The sequence below is a fragment of the Sylvia atricapilla genome, chromosome 8 (assembly GCF_009819655.1).
Source record: "Sylvia atricapilla isolate bSylAtr1 chromosome 8, bSylAtr1.pri, whole genome shotgun sequence".
Taxonomy (NCBI): domain Eukaryota; kingdom Metazoa; phylum Chordata; class Aves; order Passeriformes; family Sylviidae; genus Sylvia; species Sylvia atricapilla.
This window is the reverse complement of record NC_089147.1, coordinates 25,155,419-25,172,451: the sequence shown is the minus strand read 5'-3', so window position 1 is coordinate 25,172,451 and position 17,033 is coordinate 25,155,419. Positions and strand designations below refer to the sequence as shown.

Sequence of the window (17,033 nt, the reverse complement as noted above, 5' to 3'; positions counted from 1 at the left end):
CTTCCTTTACTGAACATCTTCTGCGTAGAGCATCCACGCCAGCCTCCAGAGGAGAGAGATGACAATGTAATCGCCGAAATGCCTCGAAGTTCCCCCGAGCACAGGCTACAGAGAAGAGAGGAGCAGGGAGGCTCTAAAATCGGGGAGCGCATCGCGAATTAGAAAGTAACTTTCGGGCAGCGCTGGCGAGGCCGGGCAGCGGGCGGGGAAGGGGACCCGCAGGCACATGGTATATTCCTGCCTCTGGCGCTCTCCTGCTCTCTCTCCGCTCCTCGTCTTCCCCCGGCTGTCTCCAGCCCCGAGCCGGCGCTGCCGCCCCCTCTCCCCCTGCCGCAGGCTGCAGAATGGGACACGCTCGCTCCCCGGCCAGCCGGCAGCTGTCACACGGCGCGGGCAGCCAGCAGCCGGGGCCAGCGGCGAGCCGACTCTGTCATTTAGGATGACTCACTGGAATCTGGCCTTCATCTCTCTTTTTCTGATAGCGGACGGAGAACAACCAAAAAGCTACACTGCACTGGACCAAGGTAAGAGATTTAAGTGTCTTTTTTTGAACCCTACAGCCACCCGAGGCTTCGAGGGTGCCAGGCTGTGTACTGGCACTAACTAATGCGGTGGGTGTCTGAACACCTGACATTACATGCCATCAGTGTGCCTTTCTGGTGTTAACCCCGTGTGTACCACCCAGCTACCCCCAGGGGTAAGAGACGGCAGGTTAAAACAGAGCCTGGTGTCTGCATTTTCTCCCCTTAATGCAACTTTTGCTGCTGCACTGCCACCTGCTCCCGTGGATACGAGAAGCTTCTCAATATTGCTAAATGATGAGGCTTTTGTGCTGTGCTGCTGGGAATGGAGCGTACCAGGCGTCTGTCATGGACTCCGTGTGGATTCATTCCCACAGCACTTGTTTCATCACTTTAATGAGTTGAAATTCCACAGTCCACAGAAACGCTTCCCTGTCATTCCCCCTCTCTCTGAGGGGGTTCCCATACGGATCCATTTTCGGGCTTTTCAAAAGTAGTGCTCGCTGAAAGCACTAGAGCAAGTCTGCCGAAGCACAGGCAGCGCTGCACTACATATTCTGTCTGCATTCCTCTCTGCTTTTTCTGCTGTGAATCAAAAATTCAGCGTTGCAGGAGAGTTTCTGCAAGGACAGTAAATGTCTCTGGCACTGCAATTTAAAGTCAAGGGAGAAGCTGCTTCTCCCCATTCTGAAATCCTGGCAAAATATTCTTCTTCCATTTTCCGAGGTGGTCCAGAATTTCTAGCAGAGTTATCTAAGGAGGTTTCTGCTGGGGCTGATTGACAGGTTTTAGTTGTGATTTTAATGGAAATCTTTCACTGAATGTCTGCAGCTTCATTTCTGTCAATCCAATGCTCTTTAGCAAATGGCTTTCTTTGGAGGGTAACACCTTTAAAATTAACCCAGGATCACATTTTTCTAGACCTTTAAACAGAGTATCAAGCCAGCTAGTGCACATTGCAGAATCCCACTCTTACCTTTGGATTTTAACGGTGTAACTGCAGTGGAAGACATTTGGTTTGGTTTACAGGTTTTCTGTACTGTGGAAAGTGTAACAATTGCAACTGAATTGATCTGAATTTCCTATACATTATTATGGTGTTTCTCTGAAATACCCTACATGTTCTATTCGTTCAGACCTTCTGTGTATTGGCAATAGGTTTATTAAGAGTTGACTTTAAACCCTTTATAAAAAGCTGCCCTGACATTACTGCCATGAAAAGGACCCTCTGCTCAAGGAAGATGACAGGTCCCACATTGATCACACCAATGGTGGAGGTGACCAAACAGGTATCAGCAATCAACAAAAAACCACCACTCAGCTTCCCAGTAGTCACCAAGACCCACAATCCATTGAACCAGCATGAATATTTTTGGAATGAACTCAACTATGGCACCAATAAACACTCCCCTTTGCTACTACCCCCTCCAAGCACTCTTTTAAAATAGATTAGGGAAAAGAAGGTTCTTCTTTCAGAGAATTTCCAGGAATTTGTTACAGAGCTTCAGGAAGAGGTAGGAAAATGTCTTGATGTGTCAGCATGAATTCTACATCATTTCCCATCAGAAAACGGTACAATTTTCCACTTGTAAAAGTGGAAAGCTTTTACCAACATTATGCTTTAAGATTATTTCTAGTCATTTGGACAAGTACAGAGACTTTGATATTTTTTTAAAATTTACTTCTTTTTCTTAGCATTTAGATATGGTGCCTGACTGCAAGGGTATCAGATTATTTCCAGGGAAAGTAATTCTGAAGTACAATTCAGAAAGCAGATCATTGTGATTCTATTAACAGTTGATAATATTCATGTAACTAATTTTTAAATTAATACCTATTTATTGTATACCAGCACTTAATAACTTGCTAGTGAAGCACATGCCACAGTCTCTGGGGTCTGAGCAGCTATTTTTGAACCTGTCTGGCTAATGTCGAGAATACAAAATTATCCTGTTCACAAGTTGGGCTTTCCTGTGTCATTTTCCTTTCTTCTGAGATGTCAGTATATTATCAATTCTCATCTGGGTGGCTCCTTTGAGGTGGAATCTTAGTACGTTTAAAGGCAGACAATTTACTGTGATAACAGTTTATTGTAACTTAGCAACAAGAGCTAAAAAAATCAAGTTACAGCCATAACACATGCAAACCTTGTATTGTGCTGCCCTGTACTCAGCAAATTAAACCCTTGAGATAAATGACATTCTAGACCAGTCAGTTTAACATCATTAGCTGGGCTGGCCAGTTGCTCTAATTACAGAAGTCAAATGCTGCAGGAAGCAGCTGCAAAGTCAGCACATGTGCAAGGAGCTGTTTGTAAAGCAGAAACACATGCTTTGAGTCTTTTTTGTTGCAAGATGAATTATTAAGGAAACGTATGGCATTTAGTATCACTGACAGAAAAATAGTCTGGCTGTGGTCCAGGTGGCAAGACTTGTGTGAGTGACATGGGGCTATCCCCTGGTCTGTCTGTGAAACTTCATTTCTGGCATAATATTTTCACCAAAATAAACAAACCAACACTTCCAATGCTATTTCTCTATGATCAGACTCTTGGGTCATTCATTACTGGAGAGCTGGGGGGGGGGGACACACAAGGAAAATCAGCACAATGCTACCTACTGTCCTACCCATTGTACTTGAAATAGAGAATCCACTATGAATGAAACATGGCTGGGGAGCAATGGGAGATGCAGAGCTGGTATCCTGGAACTAGGAGGAAACATCCCTAAGACAGAGACATGCTCAAATTTGGAGCTCTGCTTGAGCCTAGAAGAACAAACCAGCCACAGAGCAGCTGAAAGAAGAGGCAAGCAGCTGCTCTGATGGGTGGCAAGGGATCCCCTCAGCTTGGAGTTTTACATCCCTCTTGACATGTCACCTCCAGAAACTGAATTCAAGACAGGCAGGACTTTTGCTGAGGTTAGTCAAGTGGATTCAGTCTTATAATTGATTTCACTTGGAAAAGAAAAATGTTCAGCCAAGTTCTCCCCTCAAAAAATCTAACCTTGAATAGAAGGTTATTCAGTTCTCTGGTATTTCTGTATATTTCATTTGAACATAAAACTCAGCCCAAAGATGAAGAGCTCTAAACAAATCAACAAGGTTTTACATGTCAGGAACAAACAAGCTCTTGATAACAACCTCTAGAAAGGTATCAAATCCATCCCAACTACTTGATAAATCATATTCTGCAGAGGGACCTGCAAAAATGGATTGTTTCATCTCCTCTGAAACAAACACAATTATCCACTTCTATAGTTCTCTATTAATGTCACTGTAGCTCCAGCTACAGCAGCTGTAGATCTATTCCCTGCACCCTGAACAGAGTCAAGGTTACCTCCTCCCCACTGCACAGTACTTTGTTATAAGGTAAGCCAACTTCACCTACGAGTAACACTTTGAACAGTTCTATTAATCATAATGAAAATGGGATTTTCAAGTATTTCAAGTCCAAGATCCCCCTAATTAAAGTTTTTCCTTTCAAAGTCCTGTACCAGGGTTTAAAAGATGAGTGGAACTTGCAGCTTTGGTTTTAAAAGGTGTTTATTAATTTTCTTATCTCAAAGCTTGTGCGCCGCCCAACACCAGGCTTAGAGCGCTGGAAGACACCACTGCCAAGAGCACGAGACCTGGTCTTCAAGGTCTTTTAAAGATTTCTTATCCAATTAACTCTTAAAAACGTACTATATTTACAGTTTTGTACCAATAATTACTACCAATTCTAGACACACAATTTTCTACATCACCTACCTTCTACCAATGTCTTTGTGCCACTGTCACAGCAGAAGATGGAGTAGGAGAAGAGGAAGAACTTAAGACACTGACACTTAAGACACTTGCTTCTATCTACTTCCATTTTAAAAACCAAAAACTACAAATTTTCACCCTGTGACAAACTAAACTACTATGTAATTTAAATTTTTGTTGTTCTCATTTCATCCATAAGTGTTGGCAGTTTTCCCCATGGACTAAGGTCAAAGGCAATGCTTTCCTGGGGTCCCAGCAGGGGTCTTGGACCCCTCAGGGCAATTTGAGGGAATTTCCCCGTGCCCTGGACTCCAACAGGATTTCAAGTTGAATTTACACAAGCCCTGTTTTTAGAATAGGAAACACTTAGCACCCTTGTTGTATTGCTTTCCATGACCTTCTTAAATCATGCTCTCATCAACTAAGATTAAATCTAATCTTAGTGCAAGACTGAGGATGTTTATAGGGGTTAAGGTAAGGCTTGTATGTGACGCAAAACAGGCATCCAACCCTCCTGATCAGGTGTTACCTTCTGAGGAGGGCATTTTTCTTTAAGTAAAGAAGTCTTAGAATTATATGATTGTAGAATATTCTGAATTGGAAGGGACCCATCAGGATCATCGAGTCCCACTCCTTGCCCTGCACAGCACCTTCCCCAAGAGTCACCACGTGTGCCTGAGAGTTGTTCAAACACTTGAACTCAGGCAGCCTTGGTGCTCTGACCACTGCCCTGGGGAGCCTGTTCCAGTGCCCAGCCCCACTCTGGGAGAAATCCTCTTTCCTGGCATCTTTCAAACACTCTGTAAGTTAGTGACGAATGTACTTGGTGGATAAGAAATATTGCTTCCTTTACCTTCAATCCTTGCATTTTTCAACAAACTTTACCACATTCTTTTAGCCTTTTCAGCCCAACAAAATTTGAACCTTTGACCACCTACATTGGTGAAGGTTACATCCAGCAGAAACATAAAGGAGCAGTGTAACAAATGTGCACTGTATCTCAGTATATATGTGTGGAAATAGTGTCAGAATCTAACAAAAACACAAGGTAGTATGTCCAATTTATGTCACAATTGAGTTTGAAAAGACTTATTTAAAATGAAATCAGGAATTTGTGGTTTCTCTTTAATTATTTTGTTAAGACTAACTATTTTTCCATTAAACTCATATTATTTCTGTATTTATCTAATCCAGTGGTCTGTATTTTCTCTAAAATAAAACACAGATGATGCAGATTCCAAGGCACCATTTCAGTTCTTTCTTCCTCCACAAAATAAAAACAATATCGTGTTCATCACAAAGTAGCTTTTTCCATACTCAAACTTTGTTGAATCATCTGGATTTGTGAAAGCTGATGTCTTTCAAAACTGAACCAACTGGAAAATACTTTTTTTCTTCTCTTTCCTTTCATTATCATGTGAAAAGTCTTTTCACTCCATATCAGCTTGCTTGTTTGTGTTCCTTTGATTGTAATTCAAATTTCAAAAATTATGAGGCAGCTAAGTATGCTAGACATGTATTCTCTTTAGGCTTCGAGGCAATTTCATTACTGAGTTGTTGGCTAGTTTAGGAATGCTGTGTTAAACACAATCTGTGTGAATAAATTAACAAGTGTCCAAAGGGAAACACTTCTGAGAGCAAAGAGTACACTCTCTAGAGCAGTTCTCCTGAATGACACTTCTGAAATGGATGTTAGATGTAATCTGAATTTTCAGTTATACTCAGCAAAGTCTGTATGGCTTTTCCTTCCTATTTCTCCTCGTGTCTTTCCCAACCTTTTCAAGTTAATGGTGTGTATTTGAGAAAAATGTTATTTTTCCTCTGGGCACCAGCAATGTTGGGTAAAGTTTAGTGAGACATGCATCATCCAAGTGATCTGTGGGTTACACAGAGGACAATACCAAGATCCACATGGTGAAGCAACCAGAGTAAATACCAAGTAAACTGTTGATTTATAAGGAAGCTTGGAGCCTGGAGCCACACGGCACTTGAAATCATGTAGCAAATTATTTTTTGTGTTGTAGAGATACTGGAGGTTTATGGGACAAGATCAATGCATCAACATGTACAAGAGCACAAAGTGTGTGGTGGTAACAGAAAATGAGATACATAACTCTCTGTTAAAGACTTCCTTCCAACTTTTGCAATGAAAAGACTCAATTTTTTTCCTAAGTTGCAAATATTACAGATTCTGCCATGAAACTCAAGAAGATAAAACACTCAAAAATCCTGTGAAACTGTGTGCTGTATGCATATACATGCACATGTGTGACACCATAAAAGTTCCAGATCCTAAAGAAATCAAAAATCACCCTAAAATAGAAATACAACCACAGATTTACAAATCACATTTGAAGCAAGGTTCCAGGAAAATAATAAATTCAAATAGGCATCCTCACGTAAATAGAAAAGAACATGGAATCTTTGAGCCAGAGTAGCCTTTCTTCAGCACCTAAACACGTATAAACTCTGCCTTCCTCAGATCCGTATCCTCACAATTTTACAACCACTGCTGTGTCATGTCTAATACACTGAACATGTAATAGAAAAGATCCCATAGAGCTCCAGGACACAGTTCAGGTCAGGAAACACTACCATGCCAGCACCAGGTTCAGGCATGGGGACACCACCTGGGTGTGGGCAGCAGAACAATGCCCTGCCCTGCCAGGAGCCACCTGGAACTGTGCACATCCCATCTACTGCTCTTGGGGAGCAAAACAGAACAGAACTGGGCCAGGACAGAACTAAAATAGACAACCTCTGTTACCAGGAACTGCAGAAAGCACCTACTATGTTACAGTTGTTAACTGCTTTATAGCAGGTGACTGATTTCAGAGGAAAAGAAGCAATACAGAAAGCCAAATATTCCATTTCCAAGAAAGCCAAATATTGCTCTAGCTAGTTTCTTCAGGAGGGAAATGAAAGAAAGAGTTAATGAAACCCACTGTCTGTGGTTTGAAATATTAACCTGACATTGGTGTTTATCTCGTGTGAAACAGCCTTAATGATTCTATTTATGTCTTTATATTTCTCTCATTGTTTTGCTCACTGTCCTCTGTTGCCACTAGTATTATTACACTTTCAGTAGTAGTAATAAAACAATTACTGAGCCTCTCTGCTGTTTAATGGGTTCGAAACCTCAGGAGCTGAAAATAATTAAGTTGGATTTTTGTGCTTGGAACCAAGTTTGATATTTGATGAAAAAAAAAGGAAAAGAAAACTAGCAGAAAGATCCATAAATATTAAAGTCAAATGGGACTACTGAATGAGTCTGATTCCAGCATACTACAGCAACCCTGTCATTTCATCCAATTTTACCTGTGTCAGACCTAGTATCTTATATAAGTCCATTATTATAAAAATAGTTTCAGATCTCAAAAATGATAATACAAGCTACAAGTGCAGGACCTTACAGCTGCTGATCACAACAGTGGGATCACTCCTGTCTCTTCACACTAGCTAACCTAAAGCCCCCCATCTTGAGCAAATTCATCCTGTCTAAACATGGCAATTTAATCTCAAAATGTATTTCTCACAGAAAGCTCAGAGAAACTCTAAAAACAAAGGGAAACTGGTTACAAGACCTGAGGTAGAATTCAACAGAGATGTCAAGTGCTTCTACCACTTGCTATTAAAAAAAACCCTCCAAAACTTATAATTTCAGAAGTCTCAGAAAAATTGCAGCCACATCACACTACTAACTTTGGAGGATTCCTGCCTGAATAATGTGCTTTTTCCTCAGTATTGTTTCTTGGATAACACACTGGGGAAAGAGACATAACTGCTAGGTCTAACATTAATCAAAAGATTACCAGTGCTGCACTTCAAAAGGTAAATGTAAATGATAACTCTGTGCAATTTCTTGCAAAAAAATGTATAAAATTGTCTGGAGCCAAATGCACATAACATAAAGGATTCTAAAAACGGAAGGATGGCTTTTACACAGAAGGAAAGAATAGGACAAAGAGAGACAACATTTCTGACACTTACAGTGGATTTAGAGACGAATCAATAAAGAAATAAAGATTAAGATACAAATGAATTAAAAAGAAAACAAATACAAATTATGGAATTGTTAAAGTTGGAAAAGACCTCCAAGATCATCAAGTCAAACCTTTGGCCAAATACAACCTTGTCAAATAAACCACAGCACCGAGCACCAGTCAGTCATTTCTTGAACATTTCCAGGGACAGTGACTCTACCACCCCCCTGGGCAGCCACTCCAGTGCCTGACCACCCTTCAGTGAGTGAAGAAATTCTTCCTGATGTCCAACTTGCCCTGGTGTAGCTTGAGGACGTTTCCCCTCATCCTGTCACTGGTTGTCTGGGAGAAGAGACTGACCCCCTGGCTGCAGCCTCCTTTCTGGCAGCTGTACAGTGACAGGGTCTCCTCTGAGCCTCCTTTTCCCCAGGCTAAACACCCCCAGCTCCCTCAGCTGCTCCTCACAGGACTCCTACTCCACACTCTTCACCATCTCCCCCTTCTCTGGATACACTCCAGCACCTCAACGTCGTTCTTGTAGTGTGGGGCCCAGAACTGGACACAAACGGAATGAAACAAAGTTCCAAAGTTCCATCACATTTAGGTGATGTAACAGATGTCCCCCCCCCCAACAGCCAGGGCTGTCCTGTGGTCCATTACTGTGGGCAGGAACTGGAACATATGTCTTTAGATCTAAACCTTCTGAGAAGACATCTGCCCCTTCAGCTCACAGTCCTCGTGCCGTGGGAGCAGGGAGAAGCCTGCTGGAGGTGAGCTGGGGTAGGGATGGGGCTGATGCTGTTAGAGTCCAGACACCACAGCAAAACGTGGTTGTCACTCTGACATTAGTTTATTGCACACTACAAAATCAATTCAACACTTTTCATTGTCCTGTCATTCACATTCTGAAGCACTGTGGGACAAATGGATTTTCTGTGTGACAGTGGGGTAGGGATCATGAATTCTGATCTTTCTGTTGGATAGTTCAGTACCCACAAATTGTCAAGACAGCAGAAGCCACACTGGATTTTAGTGTCCCACTGCCAGTGCACAAGAGTGTCCATCCAGAAGGAACAGATTATTGTAGATGGTGGAGGTATGGGACAGTGATTTTTGAGAGGCACAAAAGAAATAAAAGGCCTAGGAAAAACCACTGAAATACAAGGAACATGGTGCAAACATCTCCTTAAAAATACTGAAGTAGTACAGAAATGTAGTCTGCTGCAGACAGAAATCCTGAAGAGAAGAAATGTGGCTGCCAGTATATCACTAGTACGGAAGTGGAAAGCTGTAAAACTACGTGGGGATTTGATTTTCACCTTTTGTGACTCAGAGCCATGCTAAATCATTACATCCTCTTTTCACTGAACATCTTAGATTGCTAGGGCCAAGCTTTTTGCGCCAGTTAATCTGCTGGGGATAAAAACTTCTGTGATACTAGCTGAGCATTTCAATTAAGGAAAATCAGAAGAAAAATCAAAATAAAAGCAAACCAATATGTATTATCTAATCTATCATCAACGTATGGTCACTAAATAACAGCATTGTTTTTATCTTCAGATCAGTACTGTTAATTTACAGTGACTAATATCCCATTCATATAATGCTTCTTGATATGTTTTGACAGCAAAAACTTGCTCCTCTGCCTGAACTTCGGAAACAATTTATTTTCTGGGTGAAATATAAGGCACAGCAGAAATAGCTCTGTCATCCTTTGGTAAATGTAAAATTAGTGTTACGTACATATACCACTCATTAAGAAACTTACAATCATACATGGGTGTGAATACTAAACTGCTTAGAAAGTAGAGCCCAATATTGCTAAAATGTTACTACCGTTGTGACAGCACGAGTGGGACAGGCACAGAAGAGAAGAATAAACTAAACTTTTTCAAATTACGGACAGTATGGGTATTGTCCCAGAAATAGGATAGAAGTAGTAAGGAAATTAAGTTTAAGGTCCCCACTCTGGAATACAGACTGATGTCCTGTAAGTGGTATCTCAGCTTTCTGTAGTGAGTCTTGTGTATTTCTATGTGAGTAAATCCTGTTCTTCCATCACCCACCCCAGAGTTCTGATCACTGCCCAGTGACTCCAAACTGCCAGCTCTTACCAGGCCTCTGTCAATATAAATAACCAAATGTCTCCAGCAGGCCAGGGAGCAGCTGACTCCAGGGTTTTAGAGGTCAATAATTTCTTTTTAAAAATCAATATATCCGTAACTGGTGTAAAAGCTTCCAGCCTAAAAATGTGCTCAAATGGACAATCCAACAGGGCTTTTTTCCAAGCCACATGAATTTTAACAACGCTCACACTTGTCAGTTTCCAGATTGTCAGAAGGCCTTTTATAAGGGATGGGAATTTCTGAAGATTAAGTTCTGCTCCTTTCCAGGAAACCACCACTTCATCATATTCAACTATTCGCAGTTTATCACAGACAATGGATACTATTCAACAGTGATGACTCAGGTACACTGAGACAGGAAAAGTGTGTAAGAAATAATCAAACAATGGCATTTTGCTGTGTCAAAGGGAAGTGGGCATGGTGTGCTTAGCTTCCCTGAAAGGAGCACTTTCTTTTAGCTCACCCTGGTCTCCAGCCATTTCTGTAAGGGTCATCACTGCTTCAATAAAAGAAGGGATAGTCTCTAATTCATGAGAAATGGTTCAAGCTAACTCACTTCCCCCACTTGTATAAATGTTTGTGCAATAAGTAAGTATCTAAGTGAGTGGAATCACTTGCACTTCTCCTAGAAACTATTTGTTTGGTAAGCTATGACGCATTTAATTTATTATTTATAGACCTAAGGTTTGACACCATAATAAGCCTTATCAAGCAGGCCTGAATACCAGCGTTTGAAATAAGTGTGATTGAGAAACATATTGGGCTGAAAAGAATTCAGATAATTTGATTTCCCATTTGTGCTCCATCTTCTACTGTGTCCACAAGCAGCAATAAATCAGAATAACTGCTACCTCACGGAGGCCTGAAAAGAAAGGTTACAGCAGGGTACAGGTCATGCAAGCAACAAGTGCCTACATGAAAATAGCTCTAAGTGTTGCCTTTGGTCAGGATTTTTAGATTCCAAGACAAGCTCATAATTCCCTTGTAAGAGGGGGTCACAGAAAATAGGCTAGGGAGTAACATAGGACCCACAGGATCACAATTTCCTAAAATTAGGTCAGCACTGGTATAAAATTAGATTCAATGTTCTGCTGACCGAACTGAAAAGAGAAGGAGTAATTTTTAATCACAAATTCTTGAGGGTAATGATATATCTTGCTGGAAGTAACCAAGTACAGGCCACAAACTTGCACAGTGGTTACTCTTCCCAACACTGCTAAAACTCATTTGAAGCCTGAACACAACCAAAACTTATAAATTAACTACAAGGGACAAATTGTTTCAAGTCAAAGCATGCAGCAGTATTTAGATAAATGATTACACTCTATATACTTACACGGCATTCATATACGACTTATTTATCTACTATAATTGATTTCTCAATTAAATTGTCTGATGAAATTGCTTTTGTTGGGGGGCATGGGAGGGCTGTGAAACTAAAAATAGAAAAAGCAACAACATACAAAACCATAACATCCTTGAATTCAAATCACCTAAATATTTCAAATACATTGGTGAAGTGGAGATTGTAATTATAAAAAAGCATGAAATAGCAACCTTGGAACACACTGAACAATGATCTTGAACAATAACTTTCTAAAATCAATTCTAGCCATCTATTGTCCTACAATGTCCTATTGTCTGAGGCTTAGAAATTAAGCTCTGGGGACATAGAAACATTGCTTTCTAATAATGAATGGACTTACCTGGCGTTACAGAATCACCTGAGCAAAACATCTAGACCAAGCAACCAGAAAAAAGGCAACACAAAAAACAATGCCCACTTCTACCTTAGCAGTATTTCAAGACTATTTCAAAATATTCTATTATAAATTTGTTTGACCTACAGTAATATCATTATGATCTGCAGCCAATTGCACTCCTATCCACGCCACTGTTCAGTTCCACTGAGGTCACATCCCCAGTGCATCCCTCTCCAGAGGGCTGGGTGCACAGACTGACTCAGGGGGAACTTACTGACTGCAGCCAGCAAATGCAGAAATCCAGAGCAATGTCCAGAGGAGCACCTGCTGCACTGAAAGTCCAGAAAAGCCATTTTGTGGATTGCCATAATGTGTAAGGGTATTGGAAACTGCCAAGGTTGTAAAACAGACCCTGACAACTCTGGGACAGAATTCCCCTGTGTACCTGGGGAACAGGCTAACTAGTGAAATGTAGGATTTTGTTGGTTTGCAGACATAGTTACTCCAGAAGCTCAGCATAATCTAACCTGAATCTATAAAAGATTTGGACAAAAAAACACCACTTGTCCAATGCCTCCAGCATCTCAGTATAGCAAAAGAAAGACCTACTCAGTATAAAAGAAAGGCCTACCCTTCTCCCAGCCATCTAACATTGATATTAGTTCACGATTCATAAATGACAGGTTAGGAAAAAGCTGCTGTGGGCTACTGGCCTGGATCAGCCTGGAATGGAGATTCTTAATACTACTGTAAAGACTGTTTAGCTGGAACTGTAAATCGCAAGGAGTGTGACTCCCTCATTCTGCAGAGCTTGTACAGCACATCAGAAGAAGGTTAATGAATGCCAGGGTGAGAAGCACTAATGAGATGGAGAACAGTGCTTTGAAGAGATCTGGCTTTTGGCAGCTAGAGAAACATGTACCTTCTTTACATACGATCACTGACTAGGAACTGAATTCCCAGGCAGGTCTCTGCTGAGATGCTGAGCTATGGAGGAACTCCCCTAGCCTGTGCTGCCATTGCTTTTGAGGCTTTACCATACAGCTTCAGATCCAATTGAATAATCACATTATTTCCCTCAGCCTTCTCCAGGGGCAATATAATGGGTACTTGCAATGCTGATGTCTTTAAGCTTTCCCAGCAAACTTCCCTGTGCAGGCTTATCCCCTGCTGTGTTCCAAATAGCTTATGTGAAACCAGGAACAAGCAACTACTTCGGGAAGGGACAGTCAGTGACAAAGGATGCCATAACCAACCCATGCAATGCAGCAGCATGCCAGGAACAGCACTGTATGGATGTGCATTTATTGCAGGTGTGACAGCCTCAGTGAGTAGTGAAGTGCTAAAATGCATGCTGGTTTGTCACAAACTGCTGGGAAGCATATCGTTCTCATACGTGCTGGGGATCTGAACTGCCAGTTGTGCTTATTTTCTAAATCTTCTTGGGTGAAGAGCTTGGCAGTCTGCATGGGGTATTTTGTGGCTGATTAATTTTATAGATAGTGCTAGGTAAGAACCCTCTAACTTACTGAATCCAATAGCAATTTTAATCAAACTCTAGTTGCTTGCTAATTTGGAGACATAGGGTGCCACTTTATTGGCTTCTGTAGACTGCTTGCTCTCCCTATATATAAGTAGTTTAGAGAAATCTTCTGGCATACCTGTTTCTTTTCAGAACAGACCTACACAAGGGTTTATCTGCAAACCTCAAGGTTTCATGCAAAAAGCAATTTAAGAACAGCACAACTAATAGATTTATACAACTTTTTTTTGGTGACTTTCTAACATCTAACATGATAGCAACTACAAAAACAAACTTCAAATTTGAAAACAACTTGCAAACTGAAACACAAAATCCAAGAATGACAAAAATATTACTTGTCATGTAGACTACTGACCTACTATCCTATCCCATAAGCAGCCAGCTTATATTGCAAATTATGCATGAACCTGTGCCTAACCCTTCAAGGAAATGTGGAACTGAATGAGGATTTTTAGGAAATTCTGTTTCAGCATCATAATCAACAAATAATACTGTGTGAGTTCCTGGGCCTGCTCCCTTACTATAATCTACACTTTTCTATAATCTCATTATATAAATCAACAAAAGCAGCTTCTGAGCCCCTGTTCACAGTACGAGAACAGTAAGTATGTGAATCCAGTGAATCTCTGAAAGTCATTCTCCAGAGGGGGATTTCCTTTTGTCATCTGATGCTCCATCTTAATTCTCAGACTCATTTGAAGGTGTCCATGCTGCAAATTTTACAAAAACTTCACAACTAATAACTTTCTTAATTTCAGCTTTAGATTCAGTATCATTTCCCCTATAAGTTCTATAAAAGCACATAGATTCTTTCAAGATCAGGATTTTATCCTCTTGAGTTTGCAAGAGTTTTTGGCAGGTATCTTTTTTTGTGCTTTAATGTTTGCTACTTTTTCCTAGATGGCATATTATATGTCAGAGACAAAGAATTAGCTTCTCTGAAGGGTGGTTTTTTTTTATTGGTTTTAAGTTACATTGTCCACTGAGGACACACACATCGTGGAGGTGCTGAGGTAGGAAAAAACCCTGTTTCTAACTAGGACAATGGAGATTTTTGAAAACCTTATGACAACACAACGCATAAATGAATAGTTATTTCTATGACTATTTTTCTTATCACTGGGTACTCAAATAGCAGCCTTGAAATAAAACCTCAGAAAAGGTTTTAACAGCAAAGTACTTACTTTGTTGATCAGTCCTGTAGAAAGAAGTGGGGAAAAAACCTTGTGCTCATTAAAACTGAGAGATATAGCTCATTAATTAAACTATACTGCTGCTAACAAAATTATAATTTTCTGAATTCCGTGCCTTTCCCTAAACTAGAGCATGTGATTCCATGAATATTGTACAGATCATGACATTGCTTTAGATACACTGGCAGATCTTACAACTCCTGAGCAGAGGCAGCACGGAGATTCCCATGCAAACTCTCCAGTTGTGCCAGCCTGCGACATCCACCACAGATGTTTTCAGTAATTTGTACTACAGCTCCAGCAAAGGAGGACTGCAGGCTCCAAGGGGCTTGAATCCATTCCTCTCAAATGGATTCATACTGTCATAGCCATATTTTACTTTAAAAGCACAGGTAGAAAATCAAGCCATCAAGCTGAATGTGTATTTGCTGGCTTTATCTAAGCCCTTATTACACGTGCACTGCCTATGATAAGCCAATTAGGCTCTTTTGAGACCTGATACCATCTGTTGGAGTCACTGGCAGCCCAGCAGGCAGTGGTGCCTCAGCCCCTCAGTGGGTTTCACATTTTACCGCTCAGAACTCCCCATCGCCCTCCCCAGCACCAGGATGAAATAGAAAAAAGCTTTAGTCCTTTTCTATTGTGAAATGAGGAACAAGAGACAAAGCACACATTTGTGTGTGTGTAAAGTCAGTTCTTGCATTTCCACACTCACCACACTTCTGATTTTACCTTGAAGAGATGACGGTTTTCTGCTGCCATAGCAACCATGTTAACAAATAGCAGCATAGCTTTAACACAAATGATGTGATTGTCAGGACTTGGAGATAGTCTAAAAAGCTTCTAATTAGATTCCCCCCCCAACTACACACTTTTTAGCTAAAGCAAACACGTCACTTTTTTTTTTTTTTCTTACTGTATATTTCTCATTTCCCAACAGCAAAGGGTTTTTGTTTACATAGGATATACCTTTACCAAGAGCTTCTATATTTGATACACCTTATGTTTCGTGCCTTAGGAAGGCATCACATGATTGCAGCATTCTTTAAAAGGCATAAACTGATTTGCATAAATGCCTCTCTCAGTGAGCTAACTGGGGGGCTATAAATACAGCTCCAGTCTTCAGGATTACTTAGCAATTTTGCTGCTCTGAAGCGGAACAATAAAAGCAGAGGAAAGGATAATCTTCACTATCAGATGGAAAGGGGAAGAGATTGTTCAGTAAATCATCCAAGAATTAATGACAAATCTGTTGCTTCCTTTAGAAAGCAAGGATTTTTAAAAGCTAAATTCTGCAGTCTTCAATACTTGAGTATTTCCATTGCATGGGTTTAGAATAAATTACTGAGAGCCCACTACAACAAATATTAACTTTGGCAGATTGTACTTCTAGAGAGAGCAAATTTTGTTTTTAGCTGAAGCATAATAGCAATAAGAGTTTGAACTTCTTTGGTGTCTTCCATCTTCATACTTTCCTTCAAAGCACTTCAAGAATCAGATATCAAATGTCAAGTATTGATTGGAAATACGGCCACATTTTAAGGATGAATAAACTAAGATTCCATTTCAAGGGGATGGGAAAAGTCTGGGGCATAACAAACCACAGACCATGGTAAACAAGAAGAGGTGATTAGCTATTCTGAACACCTAAGCACTTGCTCAGCCTTTTATAAGCCAAAGAAAACAAATAAAGCTCCCCAAACTATGTCATATTTAAAAATTTATGGATGTATTTAAATACAACCACAGTGTATTTATGCAGACATTTGCTTAAAAAACAGCCACAAACTTCAGCTGGCTGAAGTACCTTTTCTGAATTCACATCTCATCTCCTCAGCCAAAGCAATGACTTAGCTCCTGCATTAAATTTACCTTCCACTTCACACAGCTATTAAACTAGCTCAAAAAATGGCATTCCTCCAAACTCTTAACTAACACCATGTCAAAAACTGTTCAATAGAATTGCTCTCTCATGACACCCAGCAGCCAGGATTTTAGACTCTAGTTACACATTTACACTTCACTGTCCATTCCTACCTGAAGAAGATACTACAGTTCTGAGATACAATCATACAGCAGATAGAGTAGATAAATTAAATTAAGTCCTGTTTTCATGTATTTTGTATCAAACAAATATAGAGAGGAAGGGTCTACTCTTGTCACATACAATTGCTTTCTACCCCTACAATAAATCCTGTTTCCATTGGGCTCTTTTCA

The 17,033-nt window shown here is 40.5% G+C and overlaps 1 protein-coding gene across 1 annotated transcript in view; it reads left to right on the top strand.

Moving 5' to 3' along the window:
* The first annotated feature begins 333 nt into the window (after nucleotides 1–333).
* Nucleotides 334–17,033, top strand: part of RASGEF1A (RasGEF domain family member 1A) — a 153,156-nt gene continuing 136,456 nt past the window's right edge. Inside the window, exon 1 of the mRNA XM_066324148.1 lies at nucleotides 334–524. The gene's annotated coding sequence lies outside the window, so the exon portion shown is untranslated. The remainder of the gene's footprint in view (nucleotides 525–17,033) is intronic.